Here is a 16,070-nt window from a genome sequence, read left to right on the forward strand (position 1 = left end):
GTAAGAAATGACAACAGGAGACAAAGGTAAATTGTATATTCTTTTCATTCCTTTATAACTTTCTTCCTACTCAACAAGATCGTGTGCTCCCTGTGGCCTAAGCTTGTGGCAACGCCACGGCTCTATCTCCCGTTTTCCCGCGCTTTTAAAATCAACATAATGTGATAAGGCCAAAAGCGAGATTAAAAAAGCGCCAGTATATTTAGAAAGTAATTATATATGTGAAAAAATTACTCGATTCTGATTGGCTGAGAGCAGTGCAGTTCAAGTGTAAAACCAGTGCAAAACGTGTAACACCAGTGCAAATTACACATCGTAATTCTGGATTATGATTGGCTGAAATACAATAGGAAATTTTCTAAGCAAATGATATCACGTAAAATGAAGACGAGAATTTTGTGCGGAAACTTTGAAAAAAGTTTTCTCGAATAAGAAAAAATGGCTTCAAGAAAGATCTTCCGGCACTTCCTCCACGCGAATTTTTTCGTGTTTATATTATTAATAAGTAATACGGTTTTTCTCGTTCAGTTTGGAATTAATTTGCACTTGTGAGTTTTTCAAAAAGCTCACTCAGCTCGTGCAAATTAATTCCAAATTGAACTCGAAACCGTATGATTACCTATACTAACACCAAGGGAATTAAGAGGCAATCAGTGGTCTCTGAAGTAATACTTTGCCCGTTATGCAAATGATGGGCTGAAAACTTAAATGCGCTGATTTGATACTTTACAAAACTTATTATCAATTCCTTGCTATGCGCGAGAAATTCACACATTTGATAATGAAATTCAAACTTAACGACGCAGTTCCCTTTGTCCATGCGCACCTAAGCCAAATTTCATTTTCAAATTTCTCAACCGACGTTTAGCTCAGTTTGAGCTGTATCCACTTCGCGTCAGGTTTGCTGACTTTTAGCAATGCGAGCGAAGCTTTAAAAGGATGCATCGAGTTTTGTACATTGAGCATTTCATTTCACTTGAGCAAGTTTCTTTAAGCCACGAGACTGAAAGTTCGCTTGACCAGATGGCAACGATCCTTCAAACGGTTTGATTCAAGCATTGCTGGGCTCTGTGGTTCTCACCAGTTAGGACATTTCAGAACTACACTGTACTAATCTTTAGTGGCAACCGACAAACAGGCCGGATAAACGATGCTGAGCGATGCAATCTGCCTTAATTTCTTCTTCACCGGCGAGTCATTTAGATACAGTCACCATGTTGAAGTATGCGGAGACAGATAAGAGAGGCAGGGCAATGGAAAAAGCCCTCTCAGAGGTAAGTACGAGTTTCTCATTCTATATAATCAGCATAGATTGAACTTTATTCTAGAACCATTTCTGGACATTTTACTGGTCATACGATATTTTAAAAGACTAAAGAAAGTCACTCTGAAAGACTTTCGGGCTCAACAACAATTCACAGTGCCAGCAAAAACTCGATTTTTAATTTTCCTAGAAAAGCTTCAATTGAACACCAGTACCGTGGAACAATGATCTGAAAATTATATTAGAATGCTTGAGTTAGAAATCGAGTGTATGGAGAGCAGTTACTTTATCCGAGGAGATGACTTTCGCACATTTACCCTTACCACTCTTCGTAAATAAGTTTCATTTTTCATAAAAACTCTTTGTGATAAGACACGAAGAGACCGAAGACAACATGTAATTATGAAACGTTTAAACTTAGTTTTCCTTTGTGAATTATTATTCTAAACACCTATTTTTCTCTAGATTAGTCCTTGAAGCGCTGATTACTGACTGTGCAGTACGTGCATTACAGGCACATCGGTGTCGCAACCCCGGCAGTCTACTGATCATCAGCCTGGTTCAGTTGTGGCTTATAAGGATCCATACTATGGAAAAATTGGAGTGATTCCTGGCCAGAGAAATGTCTCGAACAGATGAATTCAAGGAAACAGGAAATTTGAGAAATCCTTCCAGTGGGATGGAAAGCGGAAAAGTCTTTCCTGAGAGCAACCCGGCTGTGGACAATTCTGGTAACGATAGGATAAGTAAATAAAGACACAGGTATCGACTTGCTTCTTAGAAAAATCCGAGATCAACCCTAAAACGAACTAATAAAACGCCCATTTTGAAATCGGGATGATCGCAGACGGCAATACGCATTCCTGAGCTGGGTGGAGAGTTTCGTGCGCTCCTTTTAGTGCTTGTTTTACTTTCACGTCCAGAGGTGTGGTTGCAGTCGAGAAGTCGACTAGTCATTCCGTGCTCGCAAGTTAGAAACCTATCCTGTTGGACACAGCACGCAGGTATCATGAGTACCATGCGACAATCCACTGGAAACATGAGTCTGGATGGAGTGTCGGAATAGGGTGGTTGATTTCTGACCGTTCCTGTACTGCCTCAGCGCTTCTGGCTCATACGGACCCCCCGAGGACTGTGTCTGTATTCAAGCTGGGGTTGCAGGTTGTCTTTTCTGTTTTTTTTTTTTTTTTTGCAGTCAAAATTCTAAAAGAATGAATAAACACTTGATCTGGGTTTTTCGAGAGCTCGTTGTGCTTCTCAATTGACTCGGACGAAGGAAGAATTTTGGACACAATATCCGATTGCATGATCAACCACGAATTGGAGCAGATGAGCCTCTATTTCCTGTTTAGCTTTTTGAGCTTTAAGCAATTCATGTTCCTATACAGCAATAATGCCATTGGCTATTGAATTGACATTACATTTTTTACCTCTAGAAGCACTGACAAGGTCAGGAGTAGTTCTTACATCAAAGTGGGCAAGGGTGCTTAAGCAGCGTTTGCTTGTTGTCTTTCTATTTTCTGCATGAAGAAGAAATATTTAGTTATTGGGTTAATCGAGAATGAGAAGAACTTGTTCATGAAAAGAAACTTATTGGATAGTGCTGAAGTTACACTAAAATTTGTAGGGTTGTAGTTAAGTTACTAATTATTTTCTTTTGTTGTTTTTAAACAGTTTATTGACTAATTGTTTTAAATTACATAAGGCAGAAAAAAGTTGCTTGCTGCGTCCTTGCGATGTTCTCCACGACGACGCCTGTGCGATTTCCTGGCTTCAACAAACAGAGAACTTGGCTAATATCCAGCAGTCCTCTTGACCTTACGCTTAGTCAATAAACTATATTCTAATGCTATTTTGGACTATGTAAAACAATGTGGAATATCTAATTATGTATGGTTCTGTAGGACTTTGTAAGGTTTTGAACGACATTGTACTTTAAAGTTATTTTCTGGAATGTAACCAAGCTTAAAGCTTGGTGGTATATGGTTATATGAGTTTACTAAGGACTTTGTGTTACTATCAGGAAGATGTAGGGCTCTCGGTAGGGCTATATCAGCTCAACTGTATGAAAGTGTAGTGTTGTGTAGAGCTATATAGGCTTATGTGTGGCTATGCCAAGCAATTTAGGGCTGTAGAGTCTTGGAATGCGTGAAAAATAGTTTTCTATGACTATTTTTAACTTTGGATAGGGCATATACCACGTTTATTCTGGAGTCAATCGAAGCCTCGTTATGTGTGTTTGAATCCTCGATCCGAACTGTGTCTAAACGCATGGTAGAACTGGAAATGAAGACAGGAACTCACTCACGGTATCATTCATTATTTACACGTCCGATCTTTTGTGACCTTCGGCGGAAAATTTCAGACCTCCTAGAAAAATGGAACGTTGTCGAACATCTTCGGTCGACATCCGACCGAATTCGGCAAATCGAGAACTGTCGAAGAAGTCCGCCTTGTTCTGCGAAAGAGCATCTTCGGTAATCTTTGTTGAACATCTTCGGAAATCCGACTAATTTGGCAAATCGAGGACTGTCAAATCATGCGCAGAATAGCTTCGGAAATACGACTCAATATTTGGCAATCCGACTAATTCGACAAAGAGAACATCTTCGGTAACCTTCGGTAACCTCCGCGGAAATCCGAGTGATCGGGAAAAGTCGAGTATACTTCCAAAGATGATAATCTTCGGAAATTCGGCTAATTCGGCAAATGAAACATCTTTGGTAACCTCTGGGAAAATCGAAGAGTGTCAAACATCTTCGGAAATCCACTATTTCGGCAAGACGAGCTCTGCCGAAGCATGTGCAAAATATCTTTGGAAATCCGACAAGTTCGGAAAATCGATTTACTGCCAAAGAAGACCATCTTCAGAAATCTGACTAATTCGGCAAATAGAACATCTTCGGTAACCAATTGGGAAATCGTACTTTTTCGAACATCTTCGGTAATCCGACTATTTCGGGAAGTCGAGCACTGTCCGGTCGTTTTCGAGTGGTATACCGCGGAATATCCCACAAGACACTTGTATTTTCTTGGTATACACACTCGCCTTAAGGATGTGTTTATACCGAAAAATTCAAATGACTCGTGGGATACAATTATTCCATATGGGATCACTGTTCCACCGTTAGTCGGGGCGACGCGATATTTTCAGGTGACGCAATATTTTCGGGCGAAAGTTAACTTGATGTGAACTTTCGCCCGAAAATATCGCGTCGCCCGAAAATATCGCGTCGACTAACTGCTCCTGGGTCTACGAGGACCTTTCAGCTAGCCGGAAAGCTTCTTGAGCCGACTGTACTAGAGGATGATCAGCAGTTTCCTTCTCAAATTCAAGATGGCGGACGGTGAGTACTGTCGTGCAACGAATGTGTTAAAAATTGCTGTTTGCACAAAGGGTGTATTTATTCTTTTTTTTAATGTAAAACTTCGCCGAAGCATAAGTCCTTTTATGTTATTTTTTCGAAAACAATTCCAGCTTCCTCTACGGAAAAGCGCTGTTAAATGTGCCCAGTCACTTCTTTCTTGTCTGAAGAGACAGTGATGGACAGAACACTGACCCTCAGTCCATGGACTACCCAAATGGACTACCCTAAAATGGACTAAGCCTAAAAGTAATATTCTAAATGAGTATTATTTTATGTTCTTAGCTGATGTTCTTAGATTGTAATTTTAGTTAGGGGACCTAAATAGGGATAACCTCATGGTCCTCCTTTTCAAATACTCTTTGTACTCTGTATTTGAATAAAGTATTATTTATTTATACCTATATTACACATGACTTCCGTTAATGTTCATCCTGTACATCCTCTATCCACCATTTTGAATAATTGTACTTAAAATAAACAACTGCTGAACACAAAATGGTGCGAAAAGTGTAAACTCAAACCAAATTTCATCATTTGATTATCAATGGCTGTTATCAATTAGAGGTACCAGTCATTATCACGATCATACAAGTGTAAACATAATAACTTGAAAAGCCATCGATTGAAATGTGAGTGAAGAAACCAGGCTAATATTTGATTTTAGAAAACAGCCCTAAGAAAATACGTTTGCTGATTCACCAATTAAAATCTGTGGATGTACCACTGGTAACAGAGAAGTGTCTTCAAGAATGTATTGTTACAGCAGTACTACCCTGATCACAATAAATGGCTAATCTTTGTGTTATCTCTTTATCTTCCAGGTTGGCATGTTGAATGTTGACTTATGTGGACCAAGTATTCCAAGGATGATGAATGTAGAGGGAACCAGTGTTCTGCTGGGTAAGCCATCACATACATGTAAAGGATCGTCTTCTGAAGCCATAATTTCTGTGGGAGCCATTCACTACATGATGCATATACTTTAATAGACATTGTGTAACAACACTCACACTTGTGTTTAATATGTAATAGTAAATTAAAGAGTGTCTATGAACTTTAGTGGCTCATTTCAGGAGAATTCCTTATCTCCAGTGTGATAGCAAGAAACTGACTTGAAGTATTGCAGCTTCTCCTACATGGAATGCTGGTCTGTCAGGGGCCACTACACCTCACATCCTTGAAACTTTTGTGGGTGAACTTGCTTGATCTTGGGAAGTTTTTTAATTCACAAAATTTTGATTATTTGCAATATAAATGCTCCAGACCTATGTTTTAATTAAATTAAACTTTTCATATATTCACTTTCTAATTTTTTTTATGAGATCAGCTGTTATGTTATCGACATCAAAGCTTGCCTATGTTCTTTGCTGAAGGTGTTTACAAGTATTTTCTAAAGATCGCAGTGAACTTTTCTTTTTAGTTAGGTTCCAGTTTACACAATCAGGGACCAACGACTGGCTGTTATGTCAATTGGTTTCTTGGTAAATAAGAGAGATGATGCTCTCTTGTGGAGAGGACCCAAGAGAAATGGTATTTATTCCTTTATGCTCTTTTAATTAATATATGCTTTTAAAAAGCTAGATCTAAGTGTCTCACCATTAGTGAAACTTTACTGAAATCACTTCAAGGAGCTATGCCACCACATGTTGAGTCATGTTTTTGTAATATGCCAAATTACCTTAGTTTGAAATGTAGGAAACCTCAAAAAAACGTTTTCTTACTTAAGGTAGCTATAATTGGGCTTTATTGATAGTGAGCAAACAATACTTAGTTTTCTTTTTTAGGGGCAGTATTATGTTTAGTTGATATAGAAATTACAAAATATTTTATGTGACAGCACACTATTTGTACAAAAGTTATACAACTACTTGTGGAAACACTGTAGCATTTCTGAGCTTTTGAATGAAAGGAAGACGTTTGAAATCAGCAAAATGTTTTACTATTATCTTAAAACAACTTTGTTCCAGGCCTGTGCACCATACTGTCTGTGATGTGCTTTTATTAATGGTTTTTAAAATAAAGCAAATTCTGTAGATTGCTACAAACAGTTTGATGTTCCTGTAGACTTCCTTGAGTTCTCAAGTGACAGTTACTGGTATTTTTTTTTTTAGCAATGATCAAGCAGTTTCTATCAGATGTGTGTTGGGGTGACCTGGATTTCCAGCTTACTGATACACCTTCAGGTATGACGACCATATAAAATGTTATTTTCAGAGGCTTGTGATGTACTGATGTGTGATGTACAGTGGCCCCGTGGTTAACGTCTTACACTGTACATATTCAATAAGTCTGGATTCAAGGCCTGTTCATGGGTCTTTGTACTGCATTCTTAGGTAAGAGAATTGACTTTCAATGCCTCTCATCGCACAGGAGGAGAAATTAGTGCTAACAAGTTGTTGGCCAGCCTGAACTTCAAAAATACGGGGATACTAGGGGGCATCCAGCAGTAGGCTAGCTCCCCATTAAGAACATTTAAGGGAGAGGTAACAATACTCCACACTAGGAGACTGGAGTTGACCTCCCTTGATTGCAGTAGGTATACTCTTTATTGTTAACTTTGCTAATAGTACAATGGTGCATATTCATTTTGCGGTATGCAGTGTAATCCTATCATTATTGCTGTGTCCTAAGATTGGTTTTGTTCAATCCAGGAACATCTGATGAACACATAAATGATTACAGTTATTAGAAAATCTGCGACATTGCAATCCAGATGGAGCTATTTTTGATTTGTCACTACCCCTCAGGTATGCATATTAAAGTATTTTATTTTATAATTAACTTTCGATCAATGTTGTTAATTATCAGTAAGCCTTATTTGGATTTCAGAAAGTTTATGTTTGCTAAAATTTGTGTACTCTGACTAATACATTGTTGATTTAGCCCTTAGAGCATTGAAGAAAGCCAGCCCTTCACTTAGGCATTTACTAGCCTTTTAATAGTCAATCAATTCAGGTGGAATGGGCTTTAATCATTGTTTGGCCAAAACCTAAGATTAGTTCAGTATCAGTTGATTGGCAAAATTGGTCCCCAGTTTTGAAATTTTAACTCTCATTTTTTTCCCTTTGTTTTCCAAGAAAAATTATATCAGCAGTTGTTCTTGGGCATGGGATAATCCTCAGTCTTCAATTGCTTAATAAAAGATTTGCAAGACATTTACCAGAATGAACTAGTATGTAATACTTGGCATTTTGATGGATTTTTTAATAACATTTCTGTTGTTTCTCAGGGTGTGGGCAGTGTCTGACATCAGAAGAGAACTAAAATTAAAATCCCAACCCTAGAGTGGTGGAGAACATGAGTGGATTTGTCTGTCCTCATTGTATTGTAAGTGTTAGCCTCCTATACAGATGCTCTTTGGTGGAAACACCCAAGGGGGGAGGGTTCTCCCATATATGGGATATATAGGTTTGTGCCGTGGGATAGCGTATAGTTTTTGAGGTTCTCAATCTTTAAATAGGGTGTCATTTTTGCCCCTGTTGACATTAATTGAGTTCACAGTGTGATCTTTAGACAGGGTACCTACCTACATGTAAATTGTGTCCGCTAACATTGCAGTGTGTAAATGCCCGGCTAAACAGAAAATAAGTTCAGTCTACACTTGATGCTTTTAAACTTCCAGTGTCACAGAAGCAAAATACAGCTGACCTGTTCTTGCCATTCTTAGTTTTTGTTTTTTCCTTGAATTGGATGTCATTTTTCTTGGTTCGGGCCTTAAACAGGTTATCAGTATCTTTTGCTTCATCTTTAAATATGGTCAGGGCTTTAAGACCTTTCACTGCACACGTATGGTATCTGGGAGGAACCACTGCCTGACAAGTCCATGCAAAATGCATGATTGTGTGGAGGAGGCTATTCCTTTATATGATATTAAAAACTTACTACATGTATGACTTGTTGTATTTTTGACTGTTATAGTGTGCCTTCATCTTCAATGTGAAATAATATTCCACTTTCTTTCTTTTAGGAATGCACAAATGTGTTTCAAAAGGAGGAGGTGAAGCCTTGGCAAAGAGCTGCGATGTTCCATTTTTAGGTAAAAATACTTACTATCATAGATGACTACACAGGAAGGGGATAGAGGGGTGAGGGGCAATCTAGCCTGTTCCAGGCTCTCAGTCAGTGGGGACGATTGAAAAAGTGGGCGTGGGACAAGTGGGGTCTGGTAAAAGAAAGGAGAGGGCACTTGTCTACATTTAAATTTAGTATCAAGCAGTGAAGTATATTTCTAGAAATGCAACAGTCTCATTTGCTGGAAGCTTAAGAAATGTCAATAAAATTCTTTGTTGTGTCAAGCTTATCAAAGAGCAGTCAACAGATTGTTGTGATCTAGTCTAGGCCTAGGGGTCATTGCAAATTGCAGAAAATTCCCACTGATGTGATGTGTTCAATTTGACATTGAAATCAGTCAGTTTTCACAGAGGAGAGTCTTCTAGCTATATCTTGCTTTCAGCCCTTGAAAGGATAATTTTCTCCTTCTTTGTAGGTTGTATTCCACTGGATCCCAGTCTAATGCAATCCTTAGGAGATGGTCAAGCCTTTACTGACTTGTTTCCTAAATCACAAACACTACATGCAGTTAACGCAATCACTTCCAAACTGTTAGAAATGGAAAGCAATGGAGATCAGTGACTGAAGGAACAAGTACTTTTTTTTTCAAAAAATGGTTGTTGAGTATGTGACGCTTATACAGTTGGACAGTTGTGACTGAGATGGCCAAGTGATCAACCACTGGTTTTCTCCTTACATTGCCAGTCTCTCATCAATCAAACCAGTGGTGATAATTACGGCAATCACCAATCAAGCCCTGCTCTAGTCATTAAGGAAGAAAACATAGAAAAATATGGCTTCACCCCTCTATGGACGCTTTTGCCACTCACTTAAACCAAGCATTGCAGTGTTGTGGAAGCATAGAAACCATGCACAATAGAAAGTATGATTACTGAACAACATCTTGATTTGGGAAAAGCTTCGTTTGAATTTTTCTTCGATACATAGTTACATAGTATATGCAACTTCAAGACTTGTTTTGTCTGTGACCTCTTCAGTTGGTCGCCAGTAAAGATTTAAATTTGGCATGACTTCATGTAACCATGAACGAAAAATATAACTTGATACCGAATAATAACAACTGACAATAATATAACCAGATAGAAACAATAATAATAAGATAGAAATAAACCAGTAAATAAATAAATATGTAGACAACAATTCATGCCCTCTGCCAGGACAATATAATATTCTTTTAAACAAACTCTAATTTCACACTTTTAGCATTCTCACATTCTTTCCTACATATTCTATTTAATATATGCCATTCGCTTGTTATATTCAAATTCTTAGGTCTATTTTATCACTTCATTTTTGTCCATCGAAGACAGCAGACTGGCTGTTGAAAGCTCACAATTTTATACAATTTTACCAGAGAACGTTTTTTTTTTACCTCTGATTTTAGCAATCGATCAGTGACTTTGTTTATTCGCACTAGATGGAACTGTTCCCAGCGAGACAACTAAACATCATGCAGTCTGTAAAAATGGCAGATTGGTGTTGATTCTGGATAATTTTTTTTGATTCATTTTATAACAAGAACCATTTTAAGTAACATATAGATTTAGCCAAGCCTAAGAGCAGAGCTCCTGATTACTACAAGTTAACCTTGCTTGAGCCTGGGATCCAATCGAAAACCTCTAACTGGGCGGTGGTCAGCTTAAAAAAAAAAGTGACCTCGATGAGCTCTAAAAATGAGCCCGAGATATGGTCAAGTGATACTGGTCAGTGGATACCTTGTTTTGACAGGTGTCAATTGAACATAACATGGATACCCAATATCAAAGATGTATGCTGTAAACCCACCTCTCCTGATCTCTAAGTGAAAAGCCTTGGGAGCTGAGTTGTTGTAGAGTGACATTTCACATTGATTTACATGAGGGGGGCGTACGGACGTACGGACGGACAATCACGTGACAACCAAAATATTTTAGCTCGATGGGTTACCAAATTTTCTAAGCAATGGGGTCTTCGGCGTGCAGGAGCTCTGCTATAACATCGTCGCGCAATAGCATGGTCTTATTCTGTTGCCAGCAATGATTGTAGCTTTTTTAGGTTTTGATATTCCACAAAACCAGTTCAAATTACATAATATCGATATCAAAACTCAGTTGAACAAGAAGACATGATTTAAAGTAAACAGCGATATCTAACTTGAGACTTGAAACAACCAAACGCATGAAAAACTGTCAGCATAAATTTTATAAGACGCCATGAAATCTGCAGAGTTTGGGAAGTTTCCCTGTTACGTTACCCGCCCCAATGCCTGAGAGCCTTTTCGGTGATCGGAGAAAGGTCAGTTACAGAAGAATGTTTTGTCACTTTACAAGAGAGATTTGAGTTTACCTCTTTGAATTGAACCGCGCAAGGAATGTTTCTTTTTTGTACATTATGATAGCATTTTTTCGAGCATTTCAGTGAGACAGAAGCATTGAGCATTATTCGACCATCTATACTAAGCTTTTGAGACTTATTTTTATAGGCTTAAATAACGGATCCCTTAATTCTCGACTAACTCGTGGACTTCCATTGAAGAAATCGGCGCTGAACTAGGAAAGAAATGTGTGCATCTTCCATATTTGACTGTCTTGACTGAAATGTTACGCGGGTTGCTTGCGGTCATGATGTTCCTAACAATTGAGCTCCACTGCATTTCTTTCCTTCATTATTTTCTTTATCTGCAAAGATAAAGTAATGCATGATGCATTGCTGATGCAATCGCGAGAAATCGGAGTTTACGTTAAAAAAAAAAGAAAAGAACAGAAAAAAACAGACATTAAAAAAGAAACTTAAAGAAAGAAGAAAAAAAATTGTAAAAAAAAGAGACCCCGATCCCGACCCCGAACCCGGTCCCGACCCCGAGTCCGCGTTTTACTGACACCGAGAAATGTGTACATCTTCTATATTTGACTGTCTTGACCGTCTTGACCGTCTTGACTGAAATGTGACGCTGGTTGTTTGCGGTGATGTGCGTAACAAATGAGCTCCACCGCATTTCATTTTTTTTATATATATGCAAAGATATAGCAATGATGCACTGCTGGTGCAAATTTCCAAAAATCGGAGTTTACGTTAAAAAAAAGAAAAGAAAAGAAAAGAAAAGAGACATTAAAAAAGAAACTCAAAGAAAGAAGGAAAAAAAATTGTAAAAAAAAGAGACCCCGGCCCCGACTCCGACCCAAAAGCACATTTAAACTCAGCAGCGTTCCCATTCATAACTAACCGTCCGTAATTTCTTTGGTTTTGACAGAGACAACCACTTGAAATGAGTATCTCGACAGTATCGATTCCAAGGAACGTTTCAATAAGAAGGCAGTATTACTCCGTGAACAGCGTTACTTCATTGAAACTTGGATTCACAAACAAACTGCACAAACTGAAAAATTTTGCGCAAACATACTAAATGGTTTGGACTCAATTCTTTTTTTTATGAACTGCACGTCATGCAAATAATATTGCTGATAGCCTGAGGAATACAATCAAGGACGAAATCCCAATGGTACATTTTGCACTAAAAACAATCGTTTCTGTCTTAGAATTCACCAAGTTACCGAGCGGTTAAGACTCATTTCGTTCGAAATTTCTCGGGGCAGAGCCTTGATGACATGTTAGTGTATTCCAAAGACTATGATTCTTCGGCTGATTAACGAATTCTGAACTCTTTTGAAACCCATGCACAAAGTCCTGGGCTCAACCATAGTAAACGAAGCATCGGAAATGTCAGAAGAATACCTGCTTCTGATTGTAGAAAAACAAAGATAGCCGTTCTAAAATCATCATGAAATCTCCACACATGTGATTCACTTTAAAGCGGCAATTTGATTGGTTGTTTATAGCAGCTCCAATCTGATTGGTGTGTGACATACACACATCTCTCACTCATCCATTGACCCATTGACCCATTGACCCGATGATAACATACCTCAGACCCACCGATCAAGAGGTATTTTTTGTTTTTACAAAAAAATAACTCAGAAAAAAAAAAAACAAAAACAAAAAAAACACACGGACCCTGATGAGCTCTGAACTTGAGTTCGCAATATGGTCACGTGATACTGGTCAGCGGATACCTTGTTTTGGCAGCTGCCAATTAACCGTAACATCAAAGATGTACGCTGTAAACCAAGGCTGATGTCTTGGCCAACCTATTAGGGACCTTAAGATACGAGGACGGGAAGGCCAGGACGGCAACGGCAGTGGACGCGGGAAACTTTCGCGGGTCCCGTCGTGTCGCCAAAAACAAAATGCTTAAGATGTGCATTTTCGCAAAGGACGGCGACGTCAATAATTGGAACCTCGTACAAGCTATTCACAGAAGCAATGACATCCATTAGACTATAAAAGAGATGATAGAAATCTTATCCTATTAGGCTTAAACGATAGTGAACAGCGATGCTGAATTTCTTTTTCTTTATAAGCGAAGCAAACATCTGTCAATATTTTAATAGAGAAACCATAATTTCCGTATGAAAAAATTAAACGAACAATCTGATCGACCTGCTTCAGATGGCTTTTTACCACTAAAGCGTTTGGGAATTCTGTCGCCGAAGAATCCTGTCTTTTGTTGAACGTTTCAATTTCCATCTGTAATTGTAACAAGCATTATAAAATTCAAACAAACGTTGCATCAAGTTCCGGGTAGTATAAAAACAACAACTAAACAGTTTGAAAATGTGTATTTTATTTGCTCGATAGATGCTCCATGGCATTCATTCTTACAACAATTTATCAACTGTACTTACACTGGTGTATTCTCAATGCATACAGTTTGTATTGAGCTTGCACACTCGTGATAGCGTCTGCACAGTGGCTGCAGAAACACAAACGAACAGACGAGGAATATTTTCACTCACATTTTCGTATCTCAGCGTAGTATTCTACACTACAACCACGAAAACTGTGAATGCTATAAACATTTCTATCAATATAACTGAAAATAAAGTCGATTGGAACAGTTATCGGGGCAAAACAAGTGCAAAATACTCACGTCTTCGATACGACGGCTAGACGGGCGAAATGGCGTCCTCGACGAGATGAGGACGGCAGTGCATTCTCGTCCCCAGTGCTACTCGTCTTAAAATGCCGTTGACGAGTAGCTCTGGACGCACCCAAAAATTCGAATTTTTTCATTGGCTGACAAAAAATGAATGTGCAGCAGAAATGAAAATTACAAAGCTCTACGCATTCCATTTTACTTCCGGCCCGGAGGCGGCACCTTCGCTCAGTTGACACAGGCGCGCTTTACGAAAAAACAAATGGTGACCTTTCCCGATCGATCCGAAGGAATCGTTAAAGTTTCCACGTAACCAAAGGAGTACGTCGCCTGCAACGATGTCATTCACGATCGTAATCATCGTCCTTTGTTGTAACAGCGGAGAAGGTGGGAAGAAACGTTTAGAACTCGGAGAATCAACCAGCTAATACAACAATTACTTTGTTGCTGACCATACCCCAAGAAATCATAAAATTAAGTTCGAATCGGCAGTGGGTTTTAAGAAACGTTTGTCTTCCTTTATGAAAAGCTCAAAAGGAAACTTAGAGCCAGGTGAAAAGACGAAGAAATATCACTCTTACTAAGCAAATGTGGCACTGGAAATGCGAAGGTGAGTGTGTTTTTCTCTCTCTGAAAGATCAAGGAGATCAGATTCTAGCAGTCCAAAATGTATTGATATTAAACTGCCAAAATGAGTCAAAGGTCCGTGTTATAATACTCTGCTACGTACCTGGATGCTGTAGCAAATGGTCTGAACATGAAGTTTGGTTTGTTTCTTCCACATACTGTTATGTATGTATCTTTTACTATCTGTTAAGAAGCTTCTGCTGTTATAGATATATATAATATCTTTTTTTTTAGCTCCCCTCTCTTTATTATTGAGACCTCCCCTATAGTCTCCCCCCAAAAAACACAAACAAACCTTTTGTGGTCAGGCAAGAGTTTAGTTTGCTTTAGAGCCTTCACCCAAATTTATTATTATTTTTTTATAATTTACTTGTGGAAATGATGTGTAAAGGTAAATAACCATAGATAACCATAGCTGAAATTTGAGGCCCTTTCCTCTCTCCCCATTTTAGTTAGGAAGCAACTGCAACTAGCAAAACTTTATTCCATCACAATAACATTAATCAGTAAATAACAATAATTTATCATCCATGCAAATAACTGTGAACAAATATAAGAGACAATTATTTATACATGTATAACTGATAACGAATCATCAGGACTAGTGGGTTTCCAAATGTAATGTGGGAATTATCTCTACTAAAAACAAATCAAACATTAAAGGTGTACAGAGTTACATTAATATCCCCATAAGAAAAATATCATAATCTTTTTGTTAGCCTTTGAAAGATAATTTATTTCCTGCCATTATTTACTATTCTTTGTTAATTTTCAGACCATAATAGTGCTACATAAATTCCTTGAAGGATGACCATTTATGGATAATTCAAATGGGAATGTTGCTCTTGCAGTTCAATAAATACTACTGAAAAAAAAGGAGATGGAGAAAGAACCATTGTTGATAGTAAAGCTATGTGGCTGATGTTCTGATCAACCACAAGACGTAGAAAGTATACATTGAGATTTGTTGTTGCACATGGTTGTATAACAGGCTGAAGAGCCTTGTTACCATGAAGTAACATGAATTGTAAAAGAGCAATGTCATTGCATTGTTTCCCATTCATTTTGTTCATGCAGTTTCCTAAAAAAAAATCTTCCTTAATGTACACTGAGGCACACCAATATGAATCACTCTCTTCACATCAGGAACCTCTACATGTATACCAATGCCAGATACTAATGTTATAGTTACATCATTTTAGCTGTATTATATTTTTGGTAACACCATATACTCATATGGGAATACTGAAATAAATTGGTGTTGTTGTTGTTGTTGAAAGCACCCAAAAGATTAAGCTTTATATAAGCCGGTTGAAAGGTATAAAATGAACAAAAACAATTACATCGACAAAAGCAGTGGGGGATGGGGGACAAAATGGTGGAATAGCCCTATATCTAGTTTTGTAATGTCTACAGGCTTTTCTCAAGCCTGAATGTACAAAAACCATCATTAGATGTTCCAGATAAGCTAATTAAAATTGCTGCAGAGCCATTATGGAAGCCCCCAGCACACATATATAACCACTCGATAACAACTGGCATAGGACTTTTATTTTTTTCTTGGCGTTTTTCTTAACATGGTTGTAACCACTTCAAAAGGCCAATTGCTACCCTATACCCTGGTTACCACACACATATTTTTTTATTCTTTCCATAGCCATATGCAAAATAGATTTCTCTTCTCATATTTATTTAATTATAATACTGATGTAAATTAATTCTGTAAATAATGCACAATAAAAGTTGATCGATTGATTTAATTTGACAG

General features: G+C 38.0%; 2 long non-coding RNA genes and 1 pseudogene across 3 annotated transcripts; 2 read left to right on the forward strand and 1 right to left on the reverse strand.

The window, feature by feature from the left end:
- The first annotated feature begins 6,056 nt into the window (after positions 1–6,056).
- On the forward strand, positions 6,057–9,449 carry LOC110049412 (cytosolic Fe-S cluster assembly factor NUBP2 homolog; annotated as a pseudogene). The gene is made up of 6 exons (XR_016204653.1): positions 6,057–6,162; positions 6,744–6,815; positions 7,284–7,379; positions 7,862–7,959; positions 8,600–8,668; positions 9,119–9,449. The product of XR_016204653.1 is annotated as a cytosolic Fe-S cluster assembly factor NUBP2 homolog (transcript).
- Positions 9,450–13,344: 3,895 nt separating this feature from the next.
- LOC149117419 (uncharacterized) lies at positions 13,345–13,753 on the reverse strand. The gene is made up of 2 exons (XR_016205646.1): positions 13,670–13,753; positions 13,345–13,492 (listed from the first exon to the last, which is right to left on the reverse strand). It is a non-coding gene; the product is annotated as an uncharacterized LOC149117419 (long non-coding RNA).
- Positions 13,754–13,823: 70 nt separating this feature from the next.
- Positions 13,824–16,062, forward strand: LOC149117420 (uncharacterized). The gene is made up of 2 exons (XR_016205647.1): positions 13,824–14,285; positions 15,078–16,062. It is a non-coding gene; the product is annotated as an uncharacterized LOC149117420 (long non-coding RNA).
- Positions 16,063–16,070: the final 8 nt, after the last annotated feature.

This window comes from Orbicella faveolata, unplaced genomic scaffold (assembly GCF_042242905.1).
Source record: "Orbicella faveolata isolate gen_17 unplaced genomic scaffold, um_ofav_v1 contig_12, whole genome shotgun sequence".
Taxonomy (NCBI): Eukaryota; Metazoa; Cnidaria; class Anthozoa; order Scleractinia; family Merulinidae; genus Orbicella; species Orbicella faveolata.